The sequence below is a fragment of the Otolemur garnettii genome, unplaced genomic scaffold (genome assembly GCF_000181295.1).
Source record: "Otolemur garnettii isolate 467f Iridium unplaced genomic scaffold, OtoGar3 scaffold00007, whole genome shotgun sequence".
NCBI classification, from domain to species: domain Eukaryota; kingdom Metazoa; phylum Chordata; class Mammalia; order Primates; family Galagidae; genus Otolemur; species Otolemur garnettii.
In genome coordinates, this window is record NW_003852402.1 from 7,120,873 (window position 1) to 7,133,011 (window position 12,139).

General features: G+C 50.1%; 1 protein-coding gene across 1 annotated transcript in view; it reads right to left on the reverse strand.

The window, feature by feature from the left end:
* The window catches only part of ZC3H7B (zinc finger CCCH-type containing 7B), a 52,179-nt gene extending 41,644 nt beyond the window's left edge, over positions 1-10,535 (reverse strand). Inside the window, exon 1 of the mRNA XM_003783164.3 lies at positions 10,273-10,535. The gene's annotated coding sequence lies outside the window, so the exon portion shown is untranslated. The remainder of the gene's footprint in view (positions 1-10,272) is intronic.
* Between the last annotated feature and the right edge of the window lie 1,604 nt (positions 10,536-12,139).

Below are 12,139 nucleotides of genomic sequence, written 5' to 3' on the forward strand. Positions count from 1 at the left end.
AGTTGGAGGTTGCTGTGAGCTGTAATGCCACGGCACTCTACCCAGGGGGATAGCTTGAGGCTCTGTCTCAAAAAAAAAAAAAAAAAAAAAAGGGACAATGCTCTTGCTGTCCTCACTCTACACACTGTCCCCAGATGAGCTCCTGCATTTCATGATCACAAGAGTCATGTCGATGACTCACAAATCTATTCCTCCCACCAGCTCACCCACTCCCCAGTATTTTAGACTCTTATCTCTTACCTTCTGGGTATAGGTAACGATGTCCATCATTCAGACTATGACCTCCATGCCCTTCCTATCCTGGGGCCTCTACCTGAAATGCCCTCTCCCATACCTAGAAGGGAAAGAAAAGTGTACCTAGCCACCTCTGTCTTATCTTTTAACACCCAGCTGGATGCTTCTGTGTCCAAAAAGTCATACCTGGTGGCCATGCCAGCTGAGTTAGGTGTTCCTCTATGATCACATTCTGAACTGAACGCAAAACTTCCATCTTCTCCTCTAACCCTGCTCCTCCACCATTCTTCCTGAACTCCATCCTTAGCTGTGACCATCGTCCTCTTCTCAACCAGTCCTCAGTTCCTTCCACATCCACCTCCTAAATATTCCTCCACCTGCATCTCTACCTAACCTCTCCACAAGCACAGCTATCTCCTAGGCCCTCATCATCTCTTGCCAATAGTTTTCAATGAGCTCCCTATAATCTGCTCCCATTCAGTGATCAGGGATACCTGTCTAACACTATTACTTAGGTCTGACACAATGCTATCCCCAGCTTAAACCCTTCTCAGTAAGTGTACACATGCACACGTGCACACACATACACACACACAAATGAATGTATCTTAAAAGAAAAAAAAAAAAAAGAGGGGCCGGGCACAAGGGCTCACACCTATAATCCTAGCACTCTGGGAAGCCAAAGCAGGTGACTCCCTTGAGCTCAGGAGTTTGAAATCAGCCTAAGCAAAAGTGAGACCCCATCTCTACTAAAAATAGAAAAATCAGCTGGGCATTGTGGGTACCTATAGTCCCAGCTACTCGGGAGGCTGAGGCAAGACGATCACTTGAGCCCAGGAGTTTGAGGTTGCTGTGAGCTGTGATGATGCCACAGCAATCTATCCAGGGCAACAGAGTGAGACTGTCTCAAAAAAAAAAAAGATGAAGACTGAATAAGCTCTATAATGTAGCAATGTACTAATGCCAAATTCTAGTTTTGATAATGTACTCCAGCTCTGTAAGATGTCACCATTAGGGGTAGCCAGGTGAAGGGAATTCTTTGTACTATTTTTGTAACTTCTTTTGAACAAAAAGTTAAAAAACAAACAGAACTTTCCATGACAACACTAACAGCAGAAGAACAAAGTTCAAACTTCTCATCCTCTTGCACGCAATGCTGTAGGGCAAGCCTGACCTTCCCCTCTGTCCCTGGCCCGGCCCGGAATGTCACCTGCTCTTTGTAAGACATCCTCTCCGCCCACTGCTTCCCACCCTGGGTAATGCCCACTGCGGCTTTTGTTTTGTTTTGTGGGGTTTTTTTTTTGGGGGGGGGGGGGTTGTATGTGTGCTTGTTTTTTGAGTTTTGAGACAGAGTCTTGCTTTGTCATCCAGGCTGAAGCGCAGTGGCATCATCGAAGTTCACTGAAGCCTCACTCATTGGCTCAAGCAATTCTTCTTCCTCAGCCTCCTGAGGAGCTGGGACTATAGGCAAGGGCCACTATACTTGGCTAAGTGTTTCTGTTTATCGTAGAGATGAGGGTCTCACTATGTTGCTCAGGTTCAACTACAGGCCTTAAGTGATCCTCCCACCTCAGCCTCCCAGAATGCTAGGGTTACAGGCCTGAGCCACTGTGCTGGCCCTGCTGCTCCTTTAATGCTCAGCTAAAGGGCCTCCTCCATCAGTGCCTTCTCTCGTGACTTCCCCCTCACATAGCACCTTAAGCTAACCACAACTGTTGCACTTCTATTAGCTAAGTGAAATTGTGTGTATCTGTCTCACCTCTCCCTAAAAAAATAAGCTTCTTGAAGACAGAAAATGTTTTTCTGTATTCTAGTTTTTCTTTATTTTCTGAGACAAGGTCTAGCTAGGTGCTAGGTTACCCAGGTTGGACTTGAACTCCCAGGCTCAAGCAATCCTCCTGCCTCAGCCTCCAGAGTAGCTGAGATAACACCGATCCACCACCACGCCCAGCTGTATCTGATTCAGATCTGAGCAGCTGAGAGAAACAGTGCTTAGGAAACCTACTCTGAATAGACAGAGCTCATGAGTCCTAGAGTAACAGTGAAGGTAGTGATACGTCAATTACCAGATACTGCTCTGAAAGTTTTCAATACTCCTTTCAACATCTCATAAGACAGTACTATTATACCCCCATTTTATAAATGAGGAAATTGAGGCACAAAGTGAAGAAATCTGCCAGAGTTACACAATTAATTAGTGATAGAGCTGTGCTCTGACCTGGCAATTGGCCTCTGGAGCCCACAATGTCACCTCCCAACCCAACGATGCTCCCCACCCTCTGTACCAGGCTGCCTCCAGCCTCACCCCACTCACCTGGCACTCACTTGCCCCAGGTTTAATTAAAGAGCAGCAGTCAGTTCAGACTGTAGACATGTGACACACTCCATGAACACTATCTGAGGTTACGTCATCTCTAAAGACACCTGGCACCTCTCCTGATTCACCAGGCCCTCAATGACTTACTCAGAGAGACCAGGGAAGGTCTGATTTTGCTGTCCTTGACCCTAGCACTCAGCATTCCTGACCTGCATCCAACCCTTCCCCACAGTCCTTACATGGCACACCTGCCCACCCTGAGACTCCTCTGCCCTAAGGAGGTCAAAGAAGGGTCATGTGCCACTTCTGGGGATTACCTGCAGCACATCAGTACCTCTTACGGCAGGGATTTCTAAATAGAGAGAATTCAGGGACCACGAACTTGGACAGAGAAACACAACCTGGTTTTCACTAATCCCTACCTGATATTTAGCATTCCCTCCAATTACGCATGTAGGCAATACACTGCCAGCACTAGAATCTTCCCATCACAGCTCAGTTACTGCAGACGTGATGAAATGTTCGTGCTCATCATAACTTCAAAATTCCAATAGTTACATTAAACTTGCTGCTAGATCTTGCTTTTTAGTAAATTCGTAAAGGAGCTAGCTTAAGAAAATGGCTTCCTTTATAATCCTGTGTATTTCACTTTCCACATTTAAGGACACCATTCATAACAGGTCTGAGAAGATTTGAAAGCACTTATCCCTACAATAATCTCAAAGAGATTCCTTCCTTTCTTTCTTTGGGATCCTGTACCATTCTCTCACTCCAGGCATGTTCCCCCCTCACTCCCTGCTCTATTCTCTCTCTGTTTCTCATCTCTTCCCCCCACTCTCTTCTCTCTAACATAAAATAAACTTAAACTTTTATATCCTAAAAAAAAAAAAATCTCTAAGAGGTAGGTGTTTATTACCCGTTTTCCCACAGAGGGGATGGGTGACTTGCCCAAGTCTGCACTGCTGCTAAGGAAGAATGCTGGAGCTCCTGGCACCGTCCCAGGCTCAAAGAATGAATGTGAAGTGGAGCGCCCACAGGCCTCAGTGCCCTACAGCTTGCTTGCTCTTCAACTGGCCAATAGAGACTAAAGTTCAAACAACTTCTCCAGGACTCCCCCCTGCATAAGCCAAACTAAGAATCAGCTGCAAAGCATAATCTCCCTCCCTCTTGCAGCATTCTGGTTACAAAGGGCTTTTGCTTTTTTTTTTTTTGGAGACAGAGTCTCACTTTGTCACCCTTGGTAGAGTGCCGTGGCATCACATCTCATAGCAACCTCAAACTCTTGGGCTCAAGTGATCCTCTTGTGTCAGCTGGGACTACAGGCATCTGCCACAATGCCTGGCTAGTCTATTTTTAGTAGAGACAGGGGGTCTCACTCTTGCTCAGGCTGGTCTCAAACTCATGAGCTCAGGCGATCCATCCAATCCACCTGCCTCAGACCCCCAGAGTGCTAGGATTACAGGCGTGAGCCACCACACTTGGCCTGCTCACTCTTTTTTTAAACAGTTGATTAGTCCCTGTTCCTGCCCACAGTGGGGCACCAATGGGCTACCAAGAGAGTTGCAAGGGCCACTCTGCACGCTCTGATGCCTGCCTGGTGAAGGAAGGCTGGAGCTCCACAGCATGGAACAGCTGGCTCTGGGCTGTGCAGCCCACTAGCCCTGGGTCCAGATCCCAGCACTGTCCCACACTGACTCAGGGCACCTTCCTGAGCCTCAGTTTTATCATTACAAGATAGGGCTGACAATTCCCATCTGGCAAGACTATTTCGCCAGTTTACAGAGCATGCCTCCCTGGGAGGAGGTCAGAAATTCGTGTATTTGCTGAACCAGGTGTTGTGGTGCACATTCAACTTACGAAATTATCCTGGAAAAAAAAAAAAAAAAGAAAGAAATTATCCTGGAAGTTTCCATCTGTCAACACCAATTTCTTTGCAGTTTCCATCCTGGCCTGGGCTGTTCAGCAAGGGCTGTTCTATGGGTAACCTGTTGTTATTCATTTATTCAACAAATAACTGTGACGCCCTGTCACGTGCAAGGGGCTCTGCCAGGTGCTGGGGGAGCACAGTTAATAAAGTCCCTGCCCTGTGGAGCTTGTGAGCCAAGGGTGGGAAGACACAGAAACAGGTCAGTGTTAGGTGCACAGGACAGGCAAAGCCAGAGATAAGAGTTATAAGGAGACTGAAACAGGAAACTGGCAGGGAGAGATGGAGATGGACTGGGAGCTCAGGGAACGCCCTTAGCTGGCATGTAAGAGAGAGAAGGAGCCAGCCATGGAGGGGAGGTGGGTAAGAGTGAACCCATCCAGCAGCAGACAGGGCAAGGGCATTAGCCCTGAGGTGGGAACACGCCAAGAACCTTCAAGGAACACACAGAAGGCCAATGTGCCTGCAGTGCCTGAGCCAGGGTGAGCCGTGTAGGTGGCAAGGTATGAGTGGCAGGTGGGGCCGCCAGAGAGCTATACACAGGCCATGCTGGAGAGCCAGGATGTGTCCTGTGCATGTCAAGAAACTCCTGGAGGGGTTTCAGCAGAAGTGTGGTGGGATCTTATTTACATTTCAAGAAGATCCCTCTGGCCACTGCAGGGAGGGTGGATGACAAGAGAAGACACTAGGTTAGTTAAGAGGCTACTGCAGTGGTCCAGGCCTGGATCAAGTTAGATAGTGGAGGAAATTCAGGAACATTCTGGAGGTCATTAGAAGCTCAGGACAACCACTACCTCTAAGGCAGATTCAACTGCATCAGGAAGGATCACTTCACAGAAAAGGAGACTGAGGCCAAGAATGATAAAATGTGCCCCAGATCATATGGCAGGCATGTGCTGGAGTTGGGAATGAAACAGGACTTTGGGCTCCCTGCCCTGTGTTCCTCTGCCTGCAGAGGGACAGGGCATGACATGCAGAGGGGCAGAGCATGACATGGAATGCTCCAGAGAACAAGAGCATAATGACCCAGGGTGACCCCTGCAAAGCCCCCAACCCTCCCTGCAGCCCTCACGGGAAGTGCTCTATGAATGACTGTTGGCTCACAGCAGCACTTCAGAAACATGAGCTCACTGTACGACATGGCTCTTAGTCTCAGGGAATCTAACTTTGTTGCCCTTCTGAGTGACAGTGTGCACTGGGTAGAAAAAAAACAGAAAATGGGTGATTCCTCAGTCTTTTTCTTTGGAAAAACAAGCACACCTCTCTTTCAAGGAAACTGGACATCACGTAAACACTCTCCTGCATGGCAGCTAAGACTTCAAACTCCAGAGTTCAATGGGCCTGGGTCCATCTGACTTCCTGATCCACCACAGCTGTGTGACCTTGGAAATGCTACTTAATCTCTCTGAGCCTCAGTCTCCTCATCTCAAAATAGGGTTGCTAATAACTGTTCCTGCCTCAAGGAGTTAAGCAAATTTAGTAAAAGAAGACAGAAAGTGCCAAGCTCACTGCTCAAATATAGTGGCATTAAATAAATACATGGTGGCTGCTGTCTTGTTACTGCCATGACTGTCAAGCTCATGTCTCACCCTCTAATATGAGGCTCAGGAACTGCTGCTGAACCAAAGTTGATAGATGTTTCTGAAGTGGAGAAGCTGGGTGCTGACTGCAGGGTGCCTGTCCCTCCCCTGGTACCCCACAGCTTCATGGGGAAACAGCAAACATACCTGCAGAAGCCATCAGGACACCTTCCTGATGCCCTCGGAGAATAAATAAGTTGGAAAGGAGTCTGTAGCTGGTGCCGACAGAGAAAGGAAAACAAGCCCATTTTTTATGGGTCATTAAATGTGATGAAAGAATGCGGCTTGTGTGCAGGCTCCCAGGAGTTGACACATAGTAGTCACTTCCCCAGCCCGGGCCTAGCAGCCAGCTTCCGGCTACAGCCTTTCTCAGAGGACACCTCCAGCTCCTGTCTGAAGGACCTCAGGTCTGCCCCAAGGGCCCTGCAGTCTCTGCTCTCCCTTCCCCAGTCCACAGAAACCAACTGCACAGCCAGATGGCCTGCACATGCTTTGGGGCACTGCCCCTTGCACACTGTCACTGAACCTCTTGGTGCTAGTTTCTTCATCTGTAAAATGGGGATAATTACAGTGTCTCTCTCAAGGGCTGCTCTAAGAATTAATAAGGTAATCTGGGCTCACCACTCATAGCTCTGTGGATAGGGCACTGGCCACATACACAGAGGCTGGTGGATTCAAACTCAGCCTGAACCTGCTAAACAATGACAACTCCAGCAAAAAAATAGCCGGGCATTGTGGCAGGCACCTGTAATCTCAGCTACTTGGGAGGATGAGGCAAGAGAATTGCTTAAGTCCAAGAGTTTGAGGTTGCTATGAGCTGTGATGCCACAGTACTCTACTGAGGGCGACAGAATGAGACTCTGTCTCCAAAAAAAAAAAAAAAAAAAAAAAAAAACACTAATCTGAAAAAAAAGCACTTGTAGACTGGGCATGGTGGCTCACGCCTATAATCCTAGCATTCTGGGAGGCTGAGGTGGGAGAATCCCTTGAGTTCAGGGGTTCAAGACCAGCCTCAGCAAGAATGAGACTCTATTGCTATTAAAAATAGAAAAACTAGCCAGGCGTTAATGGCAGTGCCTGTAGTCCCAGCTATTCAGGAGCCTGAGGCAGGAAGATCACTTGAGCCCAAGGGTTTGAGGTTGCTGTGATGACGCCATGGCACTCTACCCAGGGCAACTGCCTCACAAAAAAAAAAAGGGGGGGGGTGGCGCCTGTGGCTCAGTGAGTAGGACACTGGCCCCATATACCAAGGGGGCAGGTTCAAACCCAGCCCCAGCCAAAACTGCAACAAAAAATAGATGGGCATTGTGGCGGGTGCCTGTAGTTCCAGCTACTTGGGAGGCTGAGGCAAGAGAATTGCCTAAGCCCAAGAGCTGGAGGTTGCTGTGAGCTGTGATGCCACAGCACTCTACCGAGGGTGACAAAGTAAGACTGTCTCAAAAACAAAAAAAGAAAGAAAAGAAAATTTTGTTTAATTAGCTGGGTATAAGTACCTGTAGTCCTAGCTACTTGGGAGCCTTAGGCAAGAGGATCACTTGAGCCCAGGAGTGGGAGGCTGCAGAGAGCTATGATTGCACCACTGCACTCCAGCCTCTATGACAGAATGAGTTTTTTTTTTTTTTTTTTTTTTAAGACAGAGCCTCAAGCTGTCCCCCTGGGTAGAGTGCCATGGCATCACAGCTCACAGCAACCTCCAACTTCTGGGCTCAAGCAAGTCTCCTGCCTCAGCCTCCCAAGTAGCTGAAACCACAGATGCCCGCCACAATGCCCGGCTATTTTTTGGTTGCAGCTGTCATTGTTGTTTGGCAGGCTTGGGCAGGATTCAAACCCGCCACCTTAGGTGGCGCCTTAGCCACTTGAGCCACAGGCGCTGAGCTGAGAGAATGAGATTCTATTGCTAAAAAACAAAAAAAAAACCAAACCAACCAAACCAACCAACCCTGGCAATAACAATGCCCATCCCTCATGGAGCTACTGTAAGAAGGAGAGAGAATGTAAGTGAACATCCCAGCACAGAAGCAGCTGTGGCTATCCCAGGAATCCACTTTCTCCTCTCCTCCCTGCCCAAGCTTCCCTCCTCTTCCAAGCTCCCATTCCACTTCCTGAAGGAAGCTTTCCCTAATTTTGCCTGAACTCTGTTTTCTCTCCACTCTCACTGCTCTGACCACAGAATTGAGCACTTTCTTGTTCTCTCATTGGTTTACTAGTGTTCACGTTCTCTTTCCAGTCAGACAAAAAGGGACAAACTCAGTCCTAAACCTACCCCACAGCATCTCACAGGAGAAGCTCAGGAACCAACTTGCTAAGGCAGCCCAGGACTCTGAGACAGGGTGAAGACTTGGAGTCAGAATGCTGGGTGGGAAGCCTGCCTCTGCTGTGTGACTGACTCACTTCCCTGGGCCTCAGGTTTCTTATCTGAACAATGAGGATCAAAGAATGTCTACCTGACGTCGTTGCTATGGAGGACAGATGAGCCAACAGGTACGAAACTTGAAAGTGCTACTTAAGGGATTATTACTTTCTGATGCTCAAACCCAAACCCACCAATGTCTCAACTTTCCTAAACCTGAGACTCAAGAGATTGGCTCATCCTACTGAGGTTCTTAGCCCCCAAATAATCCACCGAAACCCACTATCTTAACCATCCAACCTGAACAAGAACTCACAGCATCCATGGAACACAAACCTGACCCTGCTCAGGGACCACAAAGTTTCCCTCCCATCCTCAGATCTCACCCCTCCTGGACACAGGTTTCTCCTTCCCAGCATAAGGAACCTTCTCAACCCGGCTCCAACTGAGCGGCAGCATCATTTCCAGCCTGCAGCCCAACTTCAACGGGAGGTGAATGTGGAAGACCCACCAATGGACCACAGACGGGACGATCAACGGCTGTATGTATGTGGGGGAGTCTGGGTAGTAGAACTAAGGATTCTGCTAGAAATCTGTGTTCAACACAGTTGCTAAATGTACTATAATTATCTCATTTGTGTGAAAATTCAAGGATCTGCATTCTGCTATTTTCATCAGACTGGACGAACTGCAGGCACTGAGAAAAATGGCAAGAAGTTGGGGTTCAAAGTCTTATGTCTAGGAACCAAAGCTCGCCACCCAAGAAATGAAATCCCAGATCACTCTCCTGTGAGCCTGCAGCCCCCGACTCCAGCCTGGCCCCCAGACTCCCATACCCAGTCCCGTTCTCTAGGCTTCCCCCTTAATGCCATGGAGGCACCACAGCCATCAGGTTCTATCCGTGTGATGTTTCTACATGATTTTCCCCTGTAGGACAACTGCTTTGTCTCTGTGAAAGACCCCCCCCCCAAACCAAGCACCCTACAAACACCTGAACTGGACGGTTTAAAGGAGGAGAGGGGAGAAAGGAGGAGGGACCAGGCCCCAAAGGCGACTCCAAGGCCTGCTGTGGACCGGAGGGGTCTACGACGCTCCTGGGACCCCCACCCTTGGCACGGTGCCCCCCAAGTGCCTAAGCTCGTGCCCATAGCCCCTGCACGCTGCCAGCACGGTGGGGGCCTCCCACAGGCCTCGGCGCCCCAAGGCGGATCTCGGACCGGAAACGCCCCCCTGCCCAGCAGGCCCAGACCGCGCCCCCCTTCCCTGCTGTCCCCTCCCCCCGGGCCTGGCCGCAGGCCCCGGATCCCCGGGCTCGCTTGGTCGTCGCAGCCGGCAGGAGCGGTCCGTCGGGCGGCCGCGGTCCCTGGCCCTCACCGCGGCCCCTCCAACTCTGGGCGCTGTGGGGCCAAGTCAAACACAAAAGGAAGGGAGACGCTACCAGCGACGCCCCTGCTAGCACCCTCGACCCCCTGAGTGGGGATCGGGAAAGCATCCGCGCGCCCTGAAAGCTCCGGACCCCGAGGAGAGAGCCCCCATAGTAAATTCCAGGACGCATCCTAGGGCTGCAGGGGCGGCCAGATCGGCCCAGCGGCAGGTGCCCCCGGCCTCACGATAACTTTGAAACTTTAGGGCAGGGCAAGGGGACAGGGATTCCCAAAAAGAGGAAATGGGGATTGGTGGGTTCTTTCTTTATTTCTGCTAAAACCCACTTTCCAGGTGGCCTGGCGCGCGGCTCCGGCCTGGACGAGGTTCTCCGCGCCTCCTCCCGACCAGGCCCCGGGCCCCCCGAGCCCTCGCGCGCCGGTGGTCCGGGACGTGGTGGCCCGGCCTCTGCCCCAGCAGGGCTCGGGCCGCGCCAAGCACTCACCTCCGCCGGGCTGCGCTCCCCGCGGGCCTGCGCCGAGCCCGATAAATGGTATGCTATGACTAGAGGTATGATTACGTTATTATTAGTAGTAATAATAAAAGTAAATGCTATTTAATTACGGGCGGCCGCATCCTGCTCCCGGCGCCGCCGCCCCGGCAGCTGCGTCCATGTGGCTCCGGAGCGCTTTACTTTCATTTCCAGCCCCCTCGGCCGCCGCTCACGGCAGCACCCGCTGGAGGCTCCGTCTCCCTGCAGCCCTGCCTCCTCGGGTCCTAGAGAGCGCGGCTCCCCTCGCCTCGGCGCGCCCAGGGTGGGCGGCGCGGGCTGCGCACCTGGGGAGGAGGGGGTGGGGAGGAGGGAAGCCCCTTCCCCGTGGAAGGCTCACGCCTGGAATTCACCTTTATCTTCCTTAAAAGCGTCCTTCTTTTAGTGGGCTTTTTTTTTTGGTAGCTCTGCATTTCTGAACTGAGGCTGGTCAAATCCAGAGCCTCCCCTCTTCCCCATCCGTGTAAAACCCCTCAGTTTCCAGGTCTCTGGTGGAAGCCTCCCCCAAACCCTTTTCCCAGATGAGGACGGGAGGCACAGAGGGGAATCAGCATCTACCGTTACTGAAGTTTTATGTATAGGATGTTAAAGAAAAATTACTCCATGACGCTTGTAAAAGACAGCAAGACAGACTGGGGGGTGGGGTTGCAGTATGGGAGAGAGATTAGGTTTAACTTGGAGTTCAGCATAGGCACCTGGGAAATTTATAGCAAGGAGCAAAGTGGGGTTCAGTGGATACAGAATTACAGCAAGGGTGGGGGAGATTCAGGCTGAACACACCTAAAAAGATTCTCCTGAAGCCAGGCCAGAGCCATGAGACCTCACCTGGAGAATCCTGGAGGATGAGGAACCTGCTTAAATATTGATGATCAGATATGGAGGATGGGCAATTCTAGATAAACCAATTCTAAAACTGGACAATGCAGAGATGAACAGGAAAGTCCAAAAGTCTACCCTTAATTAACAAATTCAGGACACCCCAAGAAGAGTTCAGTCAAGGAAATAATCTTTGTCAGGGATTTTTCCAGAAAGGATTTGAGGCTACTTAGAAGACCTACTAGGTAAAGGGGGATTAACTAGACAGACTAGCCCTAAATGTCAGGCTGGGGGTTTGCATCCACAGGTCCTGATTCCAAATACTGTTTATCCCACCTTCCTGATACCTGCCCCGTTGATTCCTGGAGGAATCCTAAGAATTCTCTCAAATTTCATTTTACATGTGTGTATGTACATTTAGTTTATTCCAGATCACCTGTGAGCCTGCCAGATTTTCTCTTTACAAATTTTATCTCTTCCACAAACACCAGTGACAGACACAATCTTACAAAGTGGAGATACAACAGTGAGGTTTGTTTTTTTTTTTTTTGCAGTTTTTGGCGGGGCTGGCCTGGATTTGAACCCACCACCTCTGGCATACGGGGCCAGCACCCTACTCTTTTGAGCTACAAGCGCCGCCCTAACAGTGAGGTTTTAAGTGTTTAAATACACTATGATACTGGCCTGGTGAGGTGGCTCACACCTGTAATCTTAACACTCTGGGAGTCATAGGCTGGTAGATGGCCTGAGCTCACAGGTTCGACACCAGCCTAAACCAGAGCAGGACCCCCCTCTCTACTATGGCAATGCCTGTAGTCCCAGCTACTAGAGGGAGGCTGAGGCAAGAGGATCCCTTGAGCCCAAGAGTTTGAGGTTTCAGCTCAGTGCCTGTGGCTCAAGTGGCTAAGGCACCAGCCACATATATCCAAGGTGGAGGGTTGGAATCCAGCCCGGCCCGCCAAAACAACAATAATGGCTGCAACCAAAAAATAGCCGGGTGTTGTGG